A 21,474-nucleotide genomic window follows, 5' to 3' on the forward strand; every position below is an offset into this window, starting at 1 on the left:
TTAACCCTGAAACACGCCTTATCAAACTGTACTGCGCTTCCTCCTCTTCTATGAATATGGGAGCTCTGTAAAGGTAAGGTAGTGTTGGCCTCTGTGTTGCCATGCACCGGCTACGAGGTTATCACTATAGAAGTGTCTAGTAAAGGTGAATGAATATTGTGTCAATATACAGCCCTGAGAAGCCAGTGCTATTTCCACCACGTGTTGGTGGAAAGCAGCAAATCTGCATATCTGAAAGTCTGGTTAAAACACTATGAAGATTAACATTCCACAATGGACAGCAAAGCTTATGAATCATGGCAGCACAGAATAAATAGAATGAACAAAAGGAGAAAGGAAAGAAGCCAGCAGGTGAGAGATACAAAATGTAGACTTCTTCTGTATACAACCGGACCTGTGATGTTAGATCTTAAGCTGATAAATCAAGTTATAAGTATATAGATACACGGTAAGCAGAAGTAAGCAGAAGAACATTGAAAAGTCATGGAGTAAATTAAATTCAGGTTTTAGGTGGCATAATATGAAAAATGATAATGGAGGTGCAATCTTAATATAACCCCCTCCAAGGTTCATGTGTTAGAGGCAATGTCCAGCACCAAGGATTGGGAGGCAGGGCCTGATGAGGGGAGTTTAGCCACTTTGGGTACTTGCAGCTTGGATTAACACCCTTACCTCAATAGTAAGTTGTGTGGTTTTGTTATTACAACAGGTTCAAAGGCTAAGGGAACATTGTGGAAGAGGGGACAGCATGCACACATGGGTATTTGTGGGCAGGACACAGACAGGGGACAGTGGATGGAAATTTACTGTGAGAAAACCATCCAGCAAACAGAATTCTTGCTCAACCAACCCAACAGGATTCTTGCTGAAGACGACGGGACAGGACGATCAACCTCACTAGGGAACAATAGGAGGGCGAGAGACGTGCAGGAAAAACAAAGACACAGACTCAATCCTCAAAGAAATGCATTAAGTGCAGAAGAAAACAACTGATGGAAACACAAAGTACAAGACAGACTCACAGACGTATCAAAGGACACGTGAACAAAGAGAGGGACTGGTTTGGGGATGTCAATCAGTGGAAACTCCCTGGACCAGTATGTGGTGAGGACTCTATCCCCAGCACTATAAGCAGCAAAAGGAAATATTATATATATAAAGATTTCCTTATGTATGAATACTCTATCTGCATGTACATCTATTTGCCAGAAGAGGACATCAAATCACATTATTGATGGTTGTGAACTATTCTTTTGGTTGCCGGGAATTGAACTCAGGACCTCTGGAAGAGCAGAGTGCTCTTAACCATTGAGCCATCTCTCCAGCCCAAGATTTATATTTTTAAATTATGTATATATGTATATATTTGCACCAGTATAGTTTACAGGTGTCAGATCTCCTGAGAACTGAAGTTGCAGGTGTTTTGTAAGCCATGTGATATGGGTGCTGGGACCTGAACTCAGGTCCCTTAAAAGAGCAGTAACTGCTCTGCAGAGTGATCCCATCAGCTCTCAAAAAAAAAAAAAAAAAAAAAAAAAAAAAAAAAAAAAAAAGTTGCTAAGAAGAAACTTCTGGGCACACATTTTCTATACTATTATGGTTCTGTTGTCATCACACTTGCTTCTCTTTTTTTGTTCAAAAATAAGCCATTTGAAAATGCCGCTTTCTATTGATGAATATGGCAGAAGAAAAGTAATATACTTCAATAATAAAATTACAGTGATGTGACCAGTCATGAGTAAGGGAAATTTAAGATTAAAATATTGCCGAGCACGGTGGCACACATTTATCATGCCAGCACTTTGGAAGTAGAGGTAGAAACATCAGGAGTTCAAGGCCAACCTATTTATAAACTCTCCTTCAAGTCAGGAAGAAAGTGGTAGCCTGAGGGTGACTCAACCTCCATCCTTTGGCCATTGCGGGAGATGAAAGGACCCTGAAGGAAAGAAAAGGGAAAGAATTCTTGTAATTCACAATCATGCCTTTACTTAAGCTGCAAATGTTTATAATAACAGTAATTGCTCCATTGTGCTAGCAGGAAATGGCCAAAGAACAAACACAGTCTACACTTAAGAAGATAATCAGGATATCATGAATCCTTGTGCTAAATAAAAACAAACTTGCTTCATGAAGCGCAATGTTTTCAACAGCTTGTAGAGGAAAATTAGCAATATAGGGGTCCAAGAGGAAATGAAGTACAGAAGGCAGTGCAGGTTGCATCAGAGTAGGGGGAAGAACCATGCATGAAACCTTGGTTCCATAGGGAACATTCCACGCAAATTAGCTGTTTACATTTTACTTTGGGACCACAGATGATGATAGGTTTCTTTAGAGTTTCCGACATCTGTTTTGGTCAAGTTAGGGACGCTCCTACATAGTGCTTATCAAGATGAAAAACAGTTGGCTACCACTGTCCACAGATTGGAATCCTGCTGTCCGCGATTACTAATACACCTTTCTGCTTGAGTTCTCATACTTGCTATTTCTTAGGTATAGATCCAATACCGCTTGGACATATCTTTCTCATCTTCTTGTCGCATATGGAATAGTATTTTGGGAAAGCTTTTCCCCTCCCATTCACTTCCCCTCTCTACGCTCTTTAGGACTCCCCTTATTTTAAGCACGCAAAGTTGTGATTAAATATCGTCTTTTGTAGTTGTTTAGAGTCCACTTGCTCTTTCAAGCCCCAACCAACAATTTATCTTCCACTGGGGGCAAAAATTCAGGGACCTTCGGAGTTTGATGATGCAGGGGTGAACGTTGATCTCCAGGGCCTGCCAGAGTTAATGATGGATTCCAGTTACGTGCTTAACAATGAATGCCAGGCTCCAAAACAAGTGACTGGAATTCTCATTCATCTTCTCAATTCTGATGAAACTTTGGGATATAATAATCACCGATACTGCGGGCTAGAAAACTAAGGCAAGTGTCTGATGGCCCCTTAAGGCACAGCCCCGGGCCAGGAGTGGGTCATCCCTGTCCCTTTCCCTTTTGCCGCTCGGCTCAGGGCAGCGTGAGTCTAGCTAACGTCCGCTGGGGAGAGGCCGCTATGGGCGGGGGTTCGGCTAGCCCAGGGCGCCGGGCGTGGGGACTCCCGGCCCACCAGCTCTCCGGGACCGGGAGACGCTCCGCCCATTGCTGCACGACCCTGTAGCCGCTCTAGGACGCCGGAGGGTCTCCTCTCTAGGCTCTCGCTGGTTAGGGCTGGACCTCCCTCCGTGGGCGGGGCCTGGCCTTAGGTCTGCGCGATGGCTTAGGCTGTTTTAGTCCTGATCTGGAAGAGCAGGACGCCGAGTTTTGAGGTCTTGTCCCTGTACCGGCTACTCTTGCTAAGGCTTGACTTCTAAATCTCAGAGAACTGAAACAATTGGTTCCTTAAACTTCTACATTTTGCTGGGTGGGAGAAAAGAACAAAAACCACTTCTTACTATTATTGTCAACCGATTTCTTGTGTGCTTTGATTCGGGCTCAGATTATTGCCCTAGACGCCTTCATATGGTGAGAGATCTAAAAGATCCCCTAACCGCAGTTTCCTAACCTGTGGGCTGAGTGTGGGACTAGGGCTTCTGTTTTTCCTCTACAGAGAACCAACGGCTGTGGGGGAGGTAAACATTAGTTCTATTGCCTGCCCTATAGCCTCCTTGGTTAATTCAGACCTTTATAATTGCATGGCTACCAAAAAGACCGGAGGTGGGGTGGGGTGGAGGAGGCGGGCGGGAGGGAGCGGGGAGTCAGAATCAAACATTAGAAATTGCGTTCTTAGAAGCTGAAAGTGATACCGAATCTCTGGGGTGGCCACCTGTGCCTCCATGTATGGGTCCAGCCACTCGTCCTCAATTAGCTAATTAAAGGAGCCAAATTCAAAATGGAAGGCAGGGAAGACATTGATTCACCGTGCCCACGTTGGGAAGAGAGAAAGAGACCCAGGGAACTCACCACCTTTGGTGTCCTGAAGTAGCATCAGGCTGAGGATGTGCACATCGAGGCTAACCAGGTCATGAGGTGACTGCCCACACCATCGAGCTACCTTTGAGCTTCAGTCCTATCCTGTAAGATGGCGGGACACACTGTTAGAGCTGGGTAAAATCGAGTGTCCCCTCTGGCTAGAGGCTTGCTCATCTTCCGGCATGAGATTTCCCCGAGAAAGCCTCTTTTGTGTCTATGTCGATAGTCCATTGCTGTGACAGTCTAATAAATTGAAAGACGTGATTTAGAACACTGTCTTAAGGTTTTTATTGCTATGACCATGACCACGGCAACTCTTTTGCTTAAAAAAATTTATTATTATTATGTATACATTGCTCTGCTTGCACGTACACCTGCAGGCCAGAAGAGGGCATCAGATCACATTATAGATGCTTGTGAGCCACCACGTGGCTGCTGGGAATTGAACTCAGGACCTTTGGAAGAGCAGCCAGTGCTCTTAACCTCTGAGCCATCTCTCCAGGCCCTAACTGCAACTCCTATAAAGAAAAACATTTAACTGGAACTGGCTTACAGTTCAGAGGTTTAGTCCCTGACGGTGGTGGCAGGAAGCACCTTGGCATCCAAGCCAACTCGGAGCTGGAGAAGGATGCAAGAGGTCTACATCTGAATCCACAGGCAGCCAGCGATCCAGAGAGACACCGGGCCTGACCTCCAAGGCCACCCCGCAGTGACACACTTCCTCCAAAAGGGCCGCACCTACTGATAACTCAATGAGCCTTTGGGGGCCACTTTCACTCAAACTGCCACAAAAAAAAAAAAAAAAAAAAAAATTTTTTTTTTTTTTTTTATTTCTGCAGGCCAGTTATTGAACTCTGAGCACTTGATTTGTTCCATTAGAAATGTAAGTTTACTCTAAATAAGTAAATAAAATGGCCAGGGAAAGTGACGGGTTGTCTTTAATTCTAAATGTACCACCATCAGCTAAAAAAGAAACTTTAGTAACTAGGCTCACTGAGGTGGTAGGCAGTAATTTAGAGACGTTCTGCAGGGAGAACTTTTTGCATTATGAAGGCAATTTAGTGGATTATGTCAAGATGGCAAAACGTGGGGCCTTTGGAAATGCAGTCTTTGTTCAAAAGCCTATTGTCGACTCTCCGGGTCTTTAAAAAGAAGCCTCATTTCACATATAAACACCAAAACCAAAATTAAGTAAGTACCTCTTTGTGCTTAGGAAGATATAGGTAGAAACAATTCTGCATGGCTTAGCCAAGAGGCGGGGTGGACTAAATAAACAAAAGAAACAACAATGTCGCTCCCAAGTGGTCAACCCCAAGGAACTCGGCTTCACTTGGAAAATCGTAGCGCTATCTCAGAAGAATACTTATTACTGAACTTATTATATTATCCATTTTAAGACTCTGTCTTGGTGTTCCTTTATTCTTAGTGTCTCCATCTAATAACTTTCTCATTTTATTGCCGTGCGCATAATGATGTTCTTTAGTGTTTCCAAGAGACTTTTTGATGTTGGGATATGCAGTGATTGGGGTTTCACTCCAGCAGCTTGAAAGAGCGATAATGAGGCCTTCTCCTTTTTACATTTATGCTTCCCTTCCAGGCCTAGAATTTCATTTTAAAAGTTGATATTGCTCTTTCAGAGTTTCTATTCAGTAATGGAAGGCAAAGCAATGATTGCTCCCTTAGGAACGACTCCTAAGTTTTCTGAGAACTAAGACAAGGACTGTGCAGCACACTCTCAAAGCATAGCATTGGGACTTGCAACACGGGGCACTTGTAAGCTAGATGCCAGGGGGCATTCTGGATTATGATTGGTGGATGAAAATCTATAATGGTACGCTGAATCAATGAGGATTTGGAGGGTAGCAAACAGAGTTACAGGGCAAATGTGAGGATCTGGTTGCCCAACGGTAGTGTCAGTAACGTTCAACCTTGGCTCAACTTTGTAGGAAAAACTGCCTGGAACACAAAGACAGAAAGGAAAAGGGTGTGGGGGACGGGAAGGTGGAGACGAATAACATACCAAAAGGAAGAATATCAGTGAACAGTTGTGGGCCATTTATTAAGTCCCAGGTGCCATAAGCATTTTGTTTTAGTTGTCCCTTTATTCCTCACAACAGCTATGAGGTTGGTGCTGTGGTCACCCTCAGTTTTTGGTTTTTTTGCTTGTTTGTTTGTTTGTTTTTGTTTTCGAGACAGGGTTTCTCTGTTTAACCTTGGCTGTCCTGGACTCACTTTGTAGACCAGGCTGGCCTCGAACTCACAGCCATCTGCCTGCCTCTGCCTCCCGAGTGTTGGGACTAAAGGTGTGCGCCACTGATCAGAGATGTCTTTAGCTGGGAAGTGATGGAGTGACTCTCAAACTTAGGGTTGTCTGATTGCGGAGCTACATGGAGATTTTAGTATCAGCCATCCTATTTTCTACTCTTTTGTTTGTTTGTTTGTTTGTTTTGTTTGTTTTGGTTTTCTGAGACAGGGTTTCTCTCTGTAGCCTTGGCTGTCCTGGACCTGCTTTGTAGACCAGGCTGGCCTCGAACTCACAGTGATCTGCTTGCCTCTGCCTCCAGAGTGCTGGGATTAAGTGCACCACCACGCCTGGCTCTGTTTTCTACTTGTAAAGGTTTTTTAGCTGCATGGTGGTTCACAACTGCAATCCCAGCGCCTGGAAGGATAAGGGAAGTGGGTCACGAATTTGCAGCTACTTTGGGCTGCATAGAAAAGCCCCACGGTGCCCTTCGTTTTCATGGCCTTTGGTTATCCTTATTCAAAACCATTCTTAGTGCTCTGAATCCTAGAGGAATTAATCGGTTCTTGACTGGCAAGGACGCTTAGGAGTGGTTAGAGTCGTGGCTCCTGTACTAGGTCACCCTGTTTCAAGTCACAATGCCTATGCCAACACAGCTGTAAGCTGGTAAATCACACATTCAAACTCGCTCTGCCTCTTTTTAAAACTATATCTAGAAATAGGGATAATATAAGTATCTATCCCACAGGGTTTTTTTTTTTATAAGGCTTAAATGAGACTGTGAGAGGTGTGTGTGTGTGTGTGTGTGTGTGTGTGTGTGTGTGTGTGTGTGTGTATTATTCAGGGTTCTCTACAGGAACAGAACCAATAGAATTCGAGTATATATTACAAAGGACATTTATTAGGTTGGATTATACAGTACAGATGGGCCAGTCCAACAATGGCCGTCTGTGTGCTAGAGAGGCTGGAAATCCGGCCTGGCAGTTTAATGCACGAAGCCAGATGCCTCAGCGGTTTCAATCTGGGGCCAACGACCTGGAGCATTCCTGGAGGGCCACTGGTCTTAGTTCGTGTTGGAAGGCCAAAGAAGCTGAGTTCCAACACCAGAAAACACCTCAGCAGGGGATATAACAGTATAGCTACAAGCACTGCCATGAAGTAGAGGTCAGGGGACAAAAGTAGACCTCCTAAAATCTGGGCAGCTTCTGGGAGTCCCTGCCCATTCTAGACTATCTTTGATCTTCAGTTAATCCTCCTCAAGGACCCACCCAGGGGCAGGTCTCTTAGTTGATTCCAGATCACCCTCCTCAAAGAGCCACCCTGGGGCAGGTCTCTTAGTCGATTCCAGATCCAGTCGAGCTGACAACCAAGATTAACCGCCACAGTGGGTAGTAAGTAAAAACATTTGTCATGTGTCTGAGCAGTGTAGGGCGTTTGCATACATTAAGTATCTTTATTAGGATTCGAGGTGCATATGATAGCATTCTCTCATCAGGGTTGGTGCTGCACAATCGCGATCCCTGCCCTGGAGAGACTGAGATAGAATGATGTAAAGTTTCAAACAAACAAACAAACAAACAAAAAGAAACAAAAAAAGGTTTTGTTTGTTTGTTTTTAACACTGTTAGGACAAGGAAGTGGAGGGCCGGTCTGTAGTCCCCTTTAGACCTTATGAGTACGTTGTACTTGCTGTGACCAAAATACTTGGCAGAAGCAATGGAGGTAATACTCACTTGGCTCAGCTGAAGGGAACTGTGTAAATGCGTCAAGACAGGCAAGAGGCAGAACAGCTCGGGCCACGGTGGTGTGGCATTGGCTGTTTGCAAGGCCCGGGCCAGGGAGCCCAGTGCATAGAGAACATGTTATGACCTTCAAGGTCCCCGCACACCTAGGGACCTGCTTTCCACTGCCAGGTCCTACCTCCTAAAGGTCACATACCAACAGGCACCGAACAGACTTCAAAAACATGAGCCTCGGGGGTCAACGCACAATCCATCCCATTGCTCTGGGGCTGAGAGAGGAAACAAATACAAGATTATTGTACGTTTGACCGAACTTTTTCTGTTGTTGAGATAATAAAACATGACCGAGGCAACGTAGAGAAGGAAGAGTTTATTTCGGTTGATGGTCCCAGAGAGAGAATCCACAATGGCGGTGGAGGCCTTGGAGCCTGCCGCGGGAGCAGGAAGCCGAGAGGGCCCGCCTTCCCTCTCCAACACCGAGCAAGAGAGTGAAGTGGAAGTGGGTGGGGCAAGCCATAAACCCTCAAAGCCCATCCCCTAAGGATACAGTTCCTCCAGCAAGGCTGAGACATCCCCCAGAAACAGTACCCACAACAGGGACCCAAGTTTTCAAACACTTGATCCGGTGGAAGACTTTCCGCATTCGAACCTTCACAGCGACTCAACACAAGCCGTACCAGCTACACAAATATCTGTGTTGTTGTTGTTGTTGTCGTCACTGGTGATGGATTACGTTGGTACTAAAGAGGTCTTCCTAAACGTAGACAATGATGACTATCTATCACTGCATAGCAAAAGCTTTAAGGACATGCTGCCAGGAAAACGACCTATAAAGAATGCCTGGGCTTTTCCTTATCAATCAAAGCTTGCTTTTTACCACTTCTGAAGGAATAATGACAGTCATTGCTACATTGTGGTTTGCCTACTGGGTGAACAAACATCCGGTTATAAACAGATACATGTGGATGTGATTAGGTAATTTAATTTTTGAATTAAAACAAAGGATTCCTGCTTCAAAATAATAATAATAATAATTACTATTATGCCTATGTGTCTGTGTGTGGGTTTGTGCTTGTGAGTCCCTGGGCCTTCAGGGGCCAGAGTTTCCTGAAGGTGGAGTGACAGAGCTTCCTGAAGGTGTAGTGACAGTGACAGATGGTTGTGAGCCGCAGGACATGGGTTCTGGGAACTGAATTCCAGGACTCTAGTGGAGCACTAAGTGCTTTTTCTGCCTGCTGACCCAGCTCTCTAATTCTAGGAAGGCTTTTTTTATTTAATGGATTCTTTGTATCCTTGTTTGCTTCACCCACCATCACCATCACCATCACTAATAACCACAAACAAACAAACAAACAACCCCCAAGACTATGATTAAAATAACCAGCTAATAATGTTTAGGGCTATAGAAGCAGCTTAGCCAAGGGTCCCTGACTAGTCTGTGACAGGCCCTGAGCTCAATCTCCACTACAGCAAACAAAGTAAAACCCTGACATCTCCCAAATTCTCATCCTACCGTAAACTCTTCATACACATCAGTGAGCAGTGCTGCCCTTTGACGTCCTTTGCGTTATTCTCCCAGGTCCATAGATGAAGTATGCAGTCTAGGTGTGCTGATTAAGCTCAGTTAGCCAGCTGGGCTACGGTTTATCCTGAGCGGCCTGACTGCAGAGCCACGTCTTTGAGTATTTTTTTTTTTTTTTCTTTCTTTCTTTTGTTTGGTTTTTGCTTTTTTGTTTGTTTCTTTTGAGACAGGGTTTCTCTGTGTAGCCTTGGCTGTCCTAGACTCACTTTGTAGACTAGGCTGGCTCCGAACTCACAGTGAGCCTCCCGATTGCTGGGATTAAATGTGTGCGCCACCAAGCCCAGCCAAGTCTTTCCCTACTAGAGCAGTCCGTCTCATGCGTGCACCCACTTTACATGATTTACTATACAATTTTAAGACACACAGACTCCATTAAATCTAAATATAAACCCCATGATAACCTTCTACACATGTCTTCACTGTATTTAATACATAATTATCACAAAAACATAACATATAGGCAATAATTTCTAAAAAGATTTATTTATTTATTTCTGAGACAGGATCTCTCTGTGTTAGCCGTGGCTGTCCTGGACTCACTTTGTAGACTAGGCTGACCTCGAGCTCACAGCAATCCAAGTGCTGGGATTAAAGATTTGCACTACCACACCCCGCACCCGGCACTTACCTATTATTTATACTGTGTTCTGCTTGCATGTACACCTGCAGGCCAGAAGAGGGCACCAGTTCTCATTATCCATGGTTGTGGGACACCCTGCGGTTGCTGGGAATTGAACTCAGGACCTTTGGAAGAGCGGACAGTGCTCTTAAGCTCTGCTCCATTTCCCCCAGCCCCATATAGCCAATCTTTTAAGAAAAAATAATTACAGATAGGCTCTGTGTTTTAAAATGTAGGCTATCATTCAAGATGTCCCCATATGATCCATCTCCTCTTGGTAACACATGAGCAGGCCTTCCATAGCTGCTCGGGATAGGCAGTCTGCCTTCGTGAGTGGTACCTAGTCTCCCAAGAAGTGTTGCCTTTCCCTTCAACTATGGGATCTCAACAAAACCCGCTGTGCTCTTGCCAGGCTCAGATGTATAGTGCACACTCCATTGGTCTGAAGTCCTTCTTGGATCTTGTCAACTTGGAATTGATAAGTTAGATTGCAGCAGCAGTGGGTTGTAAAAATCAGACACTTTCCCTGTCACATAGAAGATTTTGTCAGACAGAGGATTTAATGCAGTATGCAGTTATACGAGGTGAAACAGGGAGAGAATAAGAAAAATTGAGTGCAGAAATGAGGACAAACGTGGAGAAAGGAGGTGAGTGAATCCTGGCCACACTCTAGACCCTGGAACAGTTATCTGAGCCTTTCCAGTTACCCTTCCTTCAGAGCTATTCAACAGCTCTTCCCCCAGTCCCACATCTTTTCAACAATTTGCCTTGTGTCCCTAAGGATGCTGGAGATGGATTTCTGACACTTGCCACCAGAGAATCAGACAAATTGAAAAATTTGTCACATTAAAAATACCTCTTATCTGTGTGTTAGCAATAATAAGCCTTCCCAGAGAGAAAGCACTCTGCATACTGGAGTGAAGGAAAAAGTCTTCATTAGCACTTGTCTGGCTGGGGCTAATGCCCAAGGAAGGAGCTGAATTAATATGCACCTTAGACTTATGTGTCTCACATACACTCTCATCCTTAAATCTCTTTTAGGTCCCAGGTTACACTCTGAACAGTTTCAACAGAGATGGGAGCCTGCCGGTCTGTCCACGTGGGCTGACGGGAGGAAATTTGCACAGCGAAGACACTGCAGAGTTGTTTCTTACGTGCACCTGTGTTGCTCTTTTCCAGTAGCATGACCCAGGGCCATCTTGCCCACCTGTGTTTCCTGATAAGAGCACAAAGAACTTCATGGCAGACCAGGGCTTAATGGTGGTCGTAACCCTTTGTTGCCCCTTGAGCTGCCTGTTAGAGGCGTGTTCTTTTTGGGGATGGGCAATTTAATGGCTGGTCAACCCTGGTAAATAAACATTCACATCCTAGCATTGTAAACGTTGCTCGTCTCTAACAGGCCTTCTTATCTCTGGAGTATTTTGGAGACAATGCCTCCCTTAGCTAAATTCTACCTTTTATGATTTAATGTCTCCTAAGCAAATCTATTCGCAAGCCCTTTGTAACACCAATTCTATTGAATTTCTTCCGCATTGCATGTTATGGTGTAATGACTGTTTTGTTGTCACATTATAATGGACAGAATTCCAAGATGGACACTCCAAGATGCCTTCCTATTGATACATACGTATAGAACTATATACAAAGCCAGGCATGGTAGGCGGTGCACATCTTTAATCCCAGCACTCAGGAGGCAGAGGCAGGTGGATCTCTGTGAGTTCGAGGCCAGCCTAGTCTACAAAGCAAGTCCAGGACAGCCAGGGCTACACAGAGTAACCTTGTCATGAAAACCCCAAAACAAACACCAACTACATACATAATCTGTAAAGTTGAGCATAGAGACTAGAAACAGATAAAGCTACGGATTCAAAGTAAGAGAAAGGCTTCCTGGCTTGGTTTGGAGAAGATGTAAATCACATGACTGAGTTTTGTTAAATAAATCTTGAGGGGAAAAGTGAAACTGACCATACAGCTCCCTCCCTTGCTTAAAACTCTGCTGGCAGCCTGGTGAGGGGATTCACGTGTCACCTCTAAGTTCAAGGCCAGCCTGGGGTACATCGTGAGGTCGAGGCTAGTCTGGGGCTGGAGAGTGAGATGGGGGGCAGGAGAGGAGGAAGAGGAGAAAGAGGAGGAGGAGGAGGAGGAAACAATTTAAAAACAACATTTACTATTTTCAAAACAACCCTACACAAATCCTTGTTGGCCTTTTTTCAGTGCATTAGAATAAAATTAGAACAAAAAAACACAGTTTCACCCTCTGTAACATCTCATCTGTTCATGGTGTTTTACTCTATTTCTGTTCTCACTGTGCTCTCGTCACACCCGTCCTTCTGTACTTGTAACACTCACTCCTCGTCTCTTCCACTTCAGGGTGTGCCACTGCAGTTTGTCACTGTTGTCTAGAACATTCTGTTCCCAGAGCTCCCTGTACCTGCCTACTTCCTCACCTTCAGGTCTCATTTCAAGTCACATCTTTTCAGACTCCTTTGCTACCTAAGTTTCTCCCTGTCCCTAGCAACAGCACACCCTGTGGCACTATTCTACATGGACTTTAACTCTGCCCAGATGGCATTATCTACTTACTATTCAGTCCCTCCTGTTGGAATGGAAGACTTATGCTGGCACGTACCAGCGCTTAAGAAACTATACCTGGTAAATAAATAAATGACTATATAGTAAAAAATACATGTTAAAACAGATTTCTCTATTAAATATGGTTAGAAGACAATAATTTATTATTTAAATGAAACATATCAATTCTGGAATAATAACAGTGAAATTAAAATTGTGGATTGACTGGATATCATTTCATTTCTGTTCTTTTGTTTGGAACAAGTCTTTCGGGTTAACATATCTTGGATTAAAGGCATGCACCACTATTGCCTGACAGATTAAAATTATTTTAATGAATTGGGGATTATTTCAGATTAAAAAAATTTTTTTTTAATTTTAATGTGCTAATTTTATGTCACTCGGTTCCTTTTTAGTTGCAATCTTGGGACTTTATAAGACAAACTGTGAGTTACAAGTAGGAAGAAATTATATCATTCAGTTCATTTTTAGTGACAGTCTTCGGACGTTCGAAGGTAAACTTTGAGTTTCAAGTAGGAAGAAATTTGTTTTTCTTGAAATTGTTTCTACAAATAAAGGAAGCCAAATTTCCCCACATGTAGTGAGTTAGAATAAGCCAGAGAGGCTGCGAAGTAAGTCACACGAAGTAGGTAATACGAATTATAATCTCAACTCAGGACTGGAGATGTTACTCGGGATTGGAGGTCACGAGCTGCTTGGACACTAAAGCTTCAAAGCATAAGAGGCCCCTTGTACATCAACCTCAATCCTAAGTAACAGATCTAAGGGACAGCAAAGCAGATTGGCTCAGGCTAATTGGTGGCTTTGGTCATAGTTTTAAGCTAATGTCACTGCTACAGGAGCAATGTATGTGAAGTGATCATTTCATTTTATCCAAAAAGTAGAACAAAGATCTGTGAGGAGTGCTAAACTCTGATCCTACACATCTTATCACGCTTATTTAGTTACCGCACACACACACTTGCTAACGTGTATGTGGAGATCAGACAACAGCCTGCAATAGTCAGGTCTCTCCTTTCCCCAAGTGGGGCAGCCAGTGGAACGCCCCCATCAGGCTTGAGAGATAGCAAGCACGTGACCCACTGAGCAGATGTGCTTCCTGTGCATCTCCTCTGCTTACATGGTTGCTGCATTCCCTTCTGGTGTGGGGCAAAGCTGAGCTAATAAGTCTATGGCATCAAGACAGCGCAAAGTGCACTGCGCCCATGTAAAAGGGAAATCTGTAGTCTGAAAAGTCGGGGGTGGAGCCTAGAGACTGCACTACTCAGTAAATTAATTTATTCTCAGCACTGATCTAGGCCTAGCAAAAGGCTTTCTTCTTCTTCTTCTCCTTCTCCTTCTCCTTCTCCTTCTTCTTCTTCTTCTTCTTCTTGAGATAGGGTTTCTCTGTGTAGCCTTGGCTGTTCTGGACTCTTTTTGTAAACCAGGCTGGCTTTGAACTCACAGAGACCTACCTACCTCTGCCTCCCGAATGCTGGGAGGTAATTCTATTCTGAATATATGCTTGCTTTTAAAAATTTTTAAATCAGGCATGTGATTTGCATGTTTTTGCATGTGATTTGCATGTTTTTTCTGTAGGTCTTTTCTTATCATATCTGTCATAGAGCAAAACTTCCTCTTTTTAAGAAAAATTCTTAAAATTTTGTGATTTTGATCAAGTCTATTTCTACACTTTTCTTTTACTATTGTACTTTTGGTGTTATAGCTAAGACCTTTTCTTCCTAACTGAAGGTCAGAAAATTTTCTTCAGTGTGGTATTTATTTCTGCTTTATCATTTTCCACCTTTTCTAATTAGGCCTGTGGTTAATTTTGAATACTGTGAGAAGTATAGGGCGGTTTCCTTGTGGGCGACCAACTGTATCAAAACTACCATTTGCCTGGTCCTTATAAAGTTAAATATCACTTGCCAGCGCTGAAAAGGCTCAGTGGGTAGAGCCACAGAGCTCAGCTGGGGCTCAGAGATGGCTAAGCAAGCGGAAGGACCTGCATTCAGATTCTAGAACCTACTATAAAGCCAGCCATGGCTTTATGTGTCTGTCATCACACACACACACACACACACACACACACACACACACACACACACAGTCTTACTAGTAGGTATCTGCCCAACTTAAATGGACATTATGTTTATACAATCAAAACGCTCTTTGCGAGTGTTTATAACAATTTATTTTTAATTGTCAAAACTGGGGCCTGAGGAATGGCTCCGTGGTTAAAAGCACTGGCTGTTCTTCCAGAGGACAGAGGTTCCATTCCAAGCACCTGAATGGGAGCTCACAACCACCAGTTACTCCAGTTCCAGGGCACCAGGTCCACATGTGGTACAGACACACACACACACACACACACACACACACATACACACACACGGCAAAACACACATATACATAAAATAAAAAAAACAACTCTGTTTATCAATCAGTAAATGGATAAACAAAAATGAAATTCTACCTTGTGATACTGGGGAAGAAACTGTCACAGCAATGGCATGGATACATCTCAAAGGCAGCCTCCACACAACGACATTTTGGCAAAGGCTAAACTATAACAGGCAAATAGAAGTCATTGCCAGACGATGTTCAGGGAGAAGACTGCTGCCTGACTAAAGGGAGAGTTTTGGAACTTTCTTCCCTCTATGTTAGTGCTCATGTTTACACATTTTATTACATGTAAATTAAAAATATGAAGTCAAACGTGGAGGAATTGAGTATTTTATAGCTGGAGATAGCTGGGAAAGGGAGCTGTGTGGTACAAGACAGATCTGGCTTGGTTTTTCTGTGGCTGTTGCTCAGACTAACTTACAGTAGCTGTGGTTACCTGTGTAAGACCTGACGAGATCAAGCCATTCAAAGTTTCAACATGGATGGGCGGGGCCCTGAGGCTGCTGAGGGAAGACACATGCTCCTCAGGGAACATGGCCACACTCACTGCATTTTCTAAATACTTCTTTGGGCTAGGCGTGCCTGTAATCCTAGCACTCAGGCGGCAGAGGCAGATCTCTGTGAGGTCGAGGCCAGCCTGGCCTACAAAGTGAGTCCAGGACAACCAAGGATACACAGAGAAACTGTATCTTGAAGAACAAACAAAACAAACAAACAAACAAACTATTGTTTCCTTACACACATCTTGTTTAAATGGAACATCTTGTTAAAAGGAAACATCTTGTTTCCTTATACACACTATGTTCCTTTCTAAGATTTGTATTTGTTAGCTTTGATTATGTATAGTGTGTGTGTGTTCATGTGAATGCATGTGCCCAAGGAAGACAGCTGCATTGGATCCTCCTGGAGCTGGAGCTACTGGCTGTTGTGAGTCATCTGACCTTGGTACTAAGAACTGAACTCCAATTGGATGGAACAGGAGTAAAGCATGTGTTCTAAAGCACTGGCTGAGCCATTTCTCTAGGCCAGTATCTTCTTTTTAAAGGAAATCACTCACAGTTGATTAAAAAAAAGTGTTTTCCCCTTATCTCTCCTTTGGATTAATTTTGTTCCAGCCCCCCCCCCCCCTTTGGTTTGGTATCTGACTGCCATGATTGCAGGTCTACATAAAACACGACAATATATCCATTTGTCTTTTTTCTAGCTGAATTTACAGATTGCACACTTCATTTCTGATGTACTTAGGCCAGGAACAGGGCTATGTCAGAGAGAAGAGCCTCCAAGACATAAAATATTCCTTCTCAGACAAGTCACTGTGCCCAGAAGCCTGGAGCCCGCAGGTGCTAAGCAAGAGAAGTGTGTGGCTCTCTGCTTGCTTCCTCTACTGTATGGGAAGAACCTCACTCTTCCTCTGCATTGAGTTGTGGTCTAGCTCAGCACAGGGCTAGAAGGAAATATTTTTGTTCCTTAGTAGCCTGATGGAGGAAGTGATCTGAGAGTGTGGCCTACACATTTCTTAGATTACAGACTTCCAACTAATTCTGTGTTCAGCTCCTCTTCTTACCCTTGGGCAGCTGGATACCCAGTGACCTGGACCTAAGTGTATTTGCTGTTGAAAGGAACAGAAGAGAGCATCAGATCCCAATACAGAGGGTTATGAGCCACCATGTGGTTGCTGGCAATTGAACTCAGGATCTTTGCATGAGAAGGTAGTGCTCTTAACTGCTGAGCCATCCCTGCAGCCCAAAGGGACCCTCAGGTGACCACACGGGGAAAGTCATGACTCCAGCACTGTCAAGCAAAAGTTGAAGGCGCAGAGGACTAGGCATAAGACAATGAAAGGAAGGGCAGGTCAGTCCTGGGGAAAGAAAGGCTGAATAAAGGAGCAGACCTCGAATAATCTGCAGGCATTTTAAGAGGACAAGTCTTGATGAGGAATGTTGGTGGTAGCATTTCTCAGTGGAGACAGAAAACCGAGGAACCACAGAAAACCATGTGAGTCTGCTCAGGCAGCCGCTGTCTGGGAGGGGCGGTTATGAAGTCTTCTTGGTGGATTTGACATTTACTTTGCAGACTGTAGTTTCCTTCCTCTCGCCTACTTCACCTTTCTTCCCCCTGTTCCCTTTATCTTCCACATACAGGTTCGTAACCAGTGCAAACATATTTAGGCGCTTTGAAGTTTGGAAAGACCAAACAACAAACATCTCGCACGTCACCCAAACGTGATCTATAGTGAAAGTATTCATTTAAAGTGAACACTCTTCAGAATCAATGAAGTTTATAGCCTGTGAAAACAGACTGTGTAGCGTGCACAGAATAAACATAAATACCATTTCTGTTCAGCACCCCTCAGCACCACATCTACTTTAGGCGTGGCATGTACACTTGTTAGGTATAAAAGTGAGCAAGAGAACAGTTGCAAATGGAAGGAACTGGCTGGGAACAGAGAAGAGGCAGAGATTACAGACGAAGGAATTGCTGAACTAAGTTGGCTCGCAGCCAAGATTCCTCAAGTCTATGAGAAAATTTTAAACAGGAAAACAAGAGAGGGAGAAAGATAGGGTGGAATGACACCAACTAAAAGGGAGTAAAGAATGAAAGAATACATTTAAAACAATTAGCTAGTTTTAATGTTCACATTATATTATCCTTCCAGGAAAGTTACTTTATTAAAATGTAAAATTTGGTTCGGATTACACGATGAGGACTTGTTTGCTTACAGCTAGCGATACTGTGGAATTTCACAAATAATGGTAGTTCCTAGTAGAGATCTAAATTTTAATGGAAGAAAACAGATCTATAAATCATCTGTTAGTAACTTCTACTCAGGGTGATTAGCATTTTATGAAGCTCATGGATCACATGGACAGGAAATTATTTCCCCATTCTCCTATATTGCCCCATACCTACAAGGTACAGGGAAGTTTGTTCAGAATTTTTGAAGGTGGAAAACAACTATTTGTTAAATGTGTCCCAGTGTAAAGTGATATGGATCACAGGGGAAAACCAGTGAAACTAGGTGTGCAATTTCCCAGTTTTGTTTTGTTTTGTTTTGGCTAAATTTATGTGTTTTATATACCCAGTGACCATTTTTTGTAAATTGCAAAGTTACATTTTTTAACATGGTACATGCTGACATATGGTGGGTAACTTATGTTTGATTGAACAAGTGCGAACAGAATGATCACAGAACGGAAGATTGCTACCTTAGCGTAGGTGGACTCCATTCTCCTGTGTAAACACATGCACTCTATACCAAAGAAGTCTATTCTGATTGTATTATAGAGTCCATTTTTATTGTACTTAAAGCTATTTTCTGCAAATCTTCTGATTATTTTTCTTTTTATAAAGATGTAAAGCCTAGGGTTCTTGGAAAAGGCATGCTTGGTAAAACAGTGCCAAGTTACATCGTTTTTTTTCAAACCATTTATACACGTACAAACTTTTATTTATTTTACCCACATTGACATGATACATACAACATTCATTGCTTATAGAAAGTTAATTTGCATTTAAGAGGCTGTTTACGCATTTAACTACAGATCTACAAAACCAGAAAACATTGTAATTTTTCATCTTATTAAAAATAAGATTCGGAGTTCGTTGATAAGGCAATGAGAGAAGGCAGGCACCTTTCTTGTCAAATAGAAATTAAACTAGACTGTGATGCATATCCCAGGCATTAGGTAAGAGAATGCAAAGGCACAGATCTCACCTTGTCTGTAGTTGAGTAGATACAACCCATTATTTAGGCTTTCATAACGAACTGGTCCTCAGTAAGAGAACTCGGCTCTACCTGTCACCTCTTGTTGGGGTGGCCAACTGAGTTAGTTACTGTATTTTAAGAGAAAAAGCAATCCTATGCCCGAGGTAGCTTCGCAATTTAAGTTAGAATTCTAGAATTTCACAGAAACTGAGAGAAAAGGGGGCCAATATTTCTTCTGGTATCTGTGACCTTTGAAAGACACTGGTCCCCAGTTTGTAAGGGGCTTCCCTACTTCGCAGAGGTTCAACCATGGCTTTAAGACTCTTAACAGCGACTCACAACCCCTGTATATTCCAAGTTCTTGAGCAATTATTCCTGGATCTGACAAGAGTACTTAACACTTGTTTTCTGAGAAAAAGAAGGGGGAGAGAATCTCACTCATTTTCAACAGTAAGACTTAAACATCTGTGTGTCCTTACGTTTTGGATTCTTGGGCTTTGAAACTGACTTACATGAATAACCATTTAAAATTAAAAAGTATCAATCCGTTGGCTCTCATCTAACGCAATGTTTTTAAGGGTGGGAGTGGAAATGGAGTTGTTAGACTTGTTGCAGGCAACGAATCTGGTTGAACTCAAGTACAAGACACAATGCCTTAAAAAGCATGCTACAGCAACACAGGAGTGACGCTCCGTGACGAGTAACACCTATCCCAGAGCTCCAGATCACCTAGTGAGATCCGCTCTGTCCACATTACTCATTTTGCACCAAATTGGCGAAGAGCGCTTCGGGAAGACAGCCCTCACGGGAAGAGCAAATCAGTTTGTGTTCTCGCTTTCTAGACTTTATCCTAGAGGTAAGTCCTTTCGAGGGGACCGCGGATGCCCAGGACTCGCGGTAGACCTTCCACGGCACGCACTTGTTTGCAGAGACTTTCAGGCACCGGGGAGCAGAGGGGTGAGAAAGGCCGTTCTGAGCGCTCTGCAGAAACGCAAAAGGCGCTGCGGAGGGATCCACGTGTTAGAGCACACGCAGGCAGAACGCGGGAAGGTAGAGTCCGGTGCGCAGCCTGCTCGGGGTGGGGAGACCAGGCGCTCGCCTGTCCCGTGCCCCCGCGGGCGCTCCACGTCTAAGTCACCCCTCCTTTCCGGAGGCCCCAGCTTATCACCCAGGCCAGGCCACTTCCCGGCTTCGGCCCTGCCGGCCTCCCCGAGTTTCCTGTCAGGCCCCCTCCACCTCCATCCCGCCGCGCTGTCTGAGAGCTGGGCCCAGAGAACCGGGTTCCTCCAGGACCGAGAGCCGCGAGAAGCAGCCACGACGGGAGCCGGCCCGCAGGGCGTCGGCCGCGGCGCACGCCCCTTCACGCCCCGCAACCCTGGCCGGCGCCCACCCGCTAAGCCCCGCCCCCCGCGGGCCTGGGCCAATGGGCCGCGCCCGCCTCCTGGGAGGTAGCAGAGGAGGGGGTTGGGGCCGGCGGCAGCGCCCGCCCCCCGCTCTCGCTCATTGGCTGAGGTCTCAGGGTGCCCGGAGACCGGAGTGCAGCGGGATTGGCTGTCGAGGCTCCCGACGGCGGCGCCCATTGGCTGGACCGGCCCCCGTGACGCCGGGTGGCGACTGGCTCCGGGGTCTGAGGGGCTCCTGCTTGTCAGGTTCTAGGTAGGTGCGTTTCACGCCGCGGTCCGTAGGCACCGTTGCTCGGGGCAACGCCCCGGGAGGTGGGAAGGAGGCCGGAAGGCGAGCGCAGCGCGGGGGGCAACCGTCCCCGCCCGCAGGGGGGCGCCGGGCTCTGGCCCAGCAGGCGCGGGCTGCGCGGAGGCTCTTCCTCCTGCTTCAGCCAGCTCCGTCCCAGCCCCGGGCTGCGGGGGTCACTCGTCCCGAGCTGCCCGCGATGGAACGTTCCGGGTTGGGCTTAGGTCCGGCCCGCCAGGCCCGCCCTCTCACCCGCCCGGACTGGGAGGCTGAGGGGGCGGTGCCGGCCGTGGCGGGCGCCTGGCCCCGCCCCGTCGCGGGTCTCGGGTCTGCGGGGCGTGGGGCGGGGTCGGGGGGCCGCGGCGCTGGGAGCCCGCACCCTTTCCCTTCGTGCGCTCCTCTCGCACGGTGCCTACACCCCGTCGAGCCTCCTCACTCCACCCCTCGCCGCCCTCCCCTGGGGCATCCAGCCTCTGGTGTTCCCGCAGCCCCATCCCCATCAGGACCCGCTAACCCTGCGTGGCCTCCCCTGCAGCCCGTCTTGCTGATGTCTGCTGCCCTTCAGGAGTCTGGTCCAGAGAGAGACTCCCTGGTGGCGTCTGGACTCCTTAGGGGCGATTTTTGCCCTAAGGGCTTTTTAGGGGTTTGAGGTATTTGGAGGCACTTTTGGGTCTTCTCTTAGGATCAGTTCTCTGATAGGAATCCGTGAGGTTAGTTTTGATAAGGACTAGGGCGCTTTTGGACAATTAAGTTTTCCTTGAGGTGGTGGTCGCTTTGTACTCTTATTTTTGTGATTTTGTTGAGAATGCCATTGCAATCTAAATTTGTTACGGCAGCCTTTTGTTTTCATTCACCTTGTGATGATGTAAGAACGACGAAGCTTTTAGGTATGTTTACTTCCGAAGAAGCTGTATATATTCGCAATGGTCTCGCCATCACTCTTAACATATGGTACTCTTAACTTGTACAGGAG

The 21,474-nt window shown here is 45.2% G+C and overlaps 1 protein-coding gene across 11 annotated transcripts in view; it reads left to right on the forward strand.

Annotated features, from left to right (window-relative positions):
* The window catches only part of Fer (FER tyrosine kinase), a 302,445-nt gene that overhangs the window by 13,942 nt on the left and 267,029 nt on the right, over positions 1-21,474 (forward strand). For 4 of the 11 annotated variants that reach the window (XR_007831493.1, XR_007831492.1, XR_007831494.1 and 1 more), the window contains exon 1: positions 20,386-20,468. The exons of 3 other annotated variants lie outside the window; for them this stretch is intronic. The gene's annotated coding sequence lies outside the window, so the exon portion shown is untranslated. Of the gene's footprint in view, positions 1-20,319; positions 20,469-21,474 lie in introns of those variants that run through there. 4 more of the 11 variants (XM_051154428.1, XM_051154422.1, XM_051154424.1 and 1 more) reach the window with 3 other exon arrangements.

The sequence above is a fragment of the Acomys russatus genome, chromosome 12 (assembly GCF_903995435.1).
Source record: "Acomys russatus chromosome 12, mAcoRus1.1, whole genome shotgun sequence".
In the NCBI taxonomy this organism is placed as follows: Eukaryota; Metazoa; Chordata; class Mammalia; order Rodentia; family Muridae; genus Acomys; species Acomys russatus.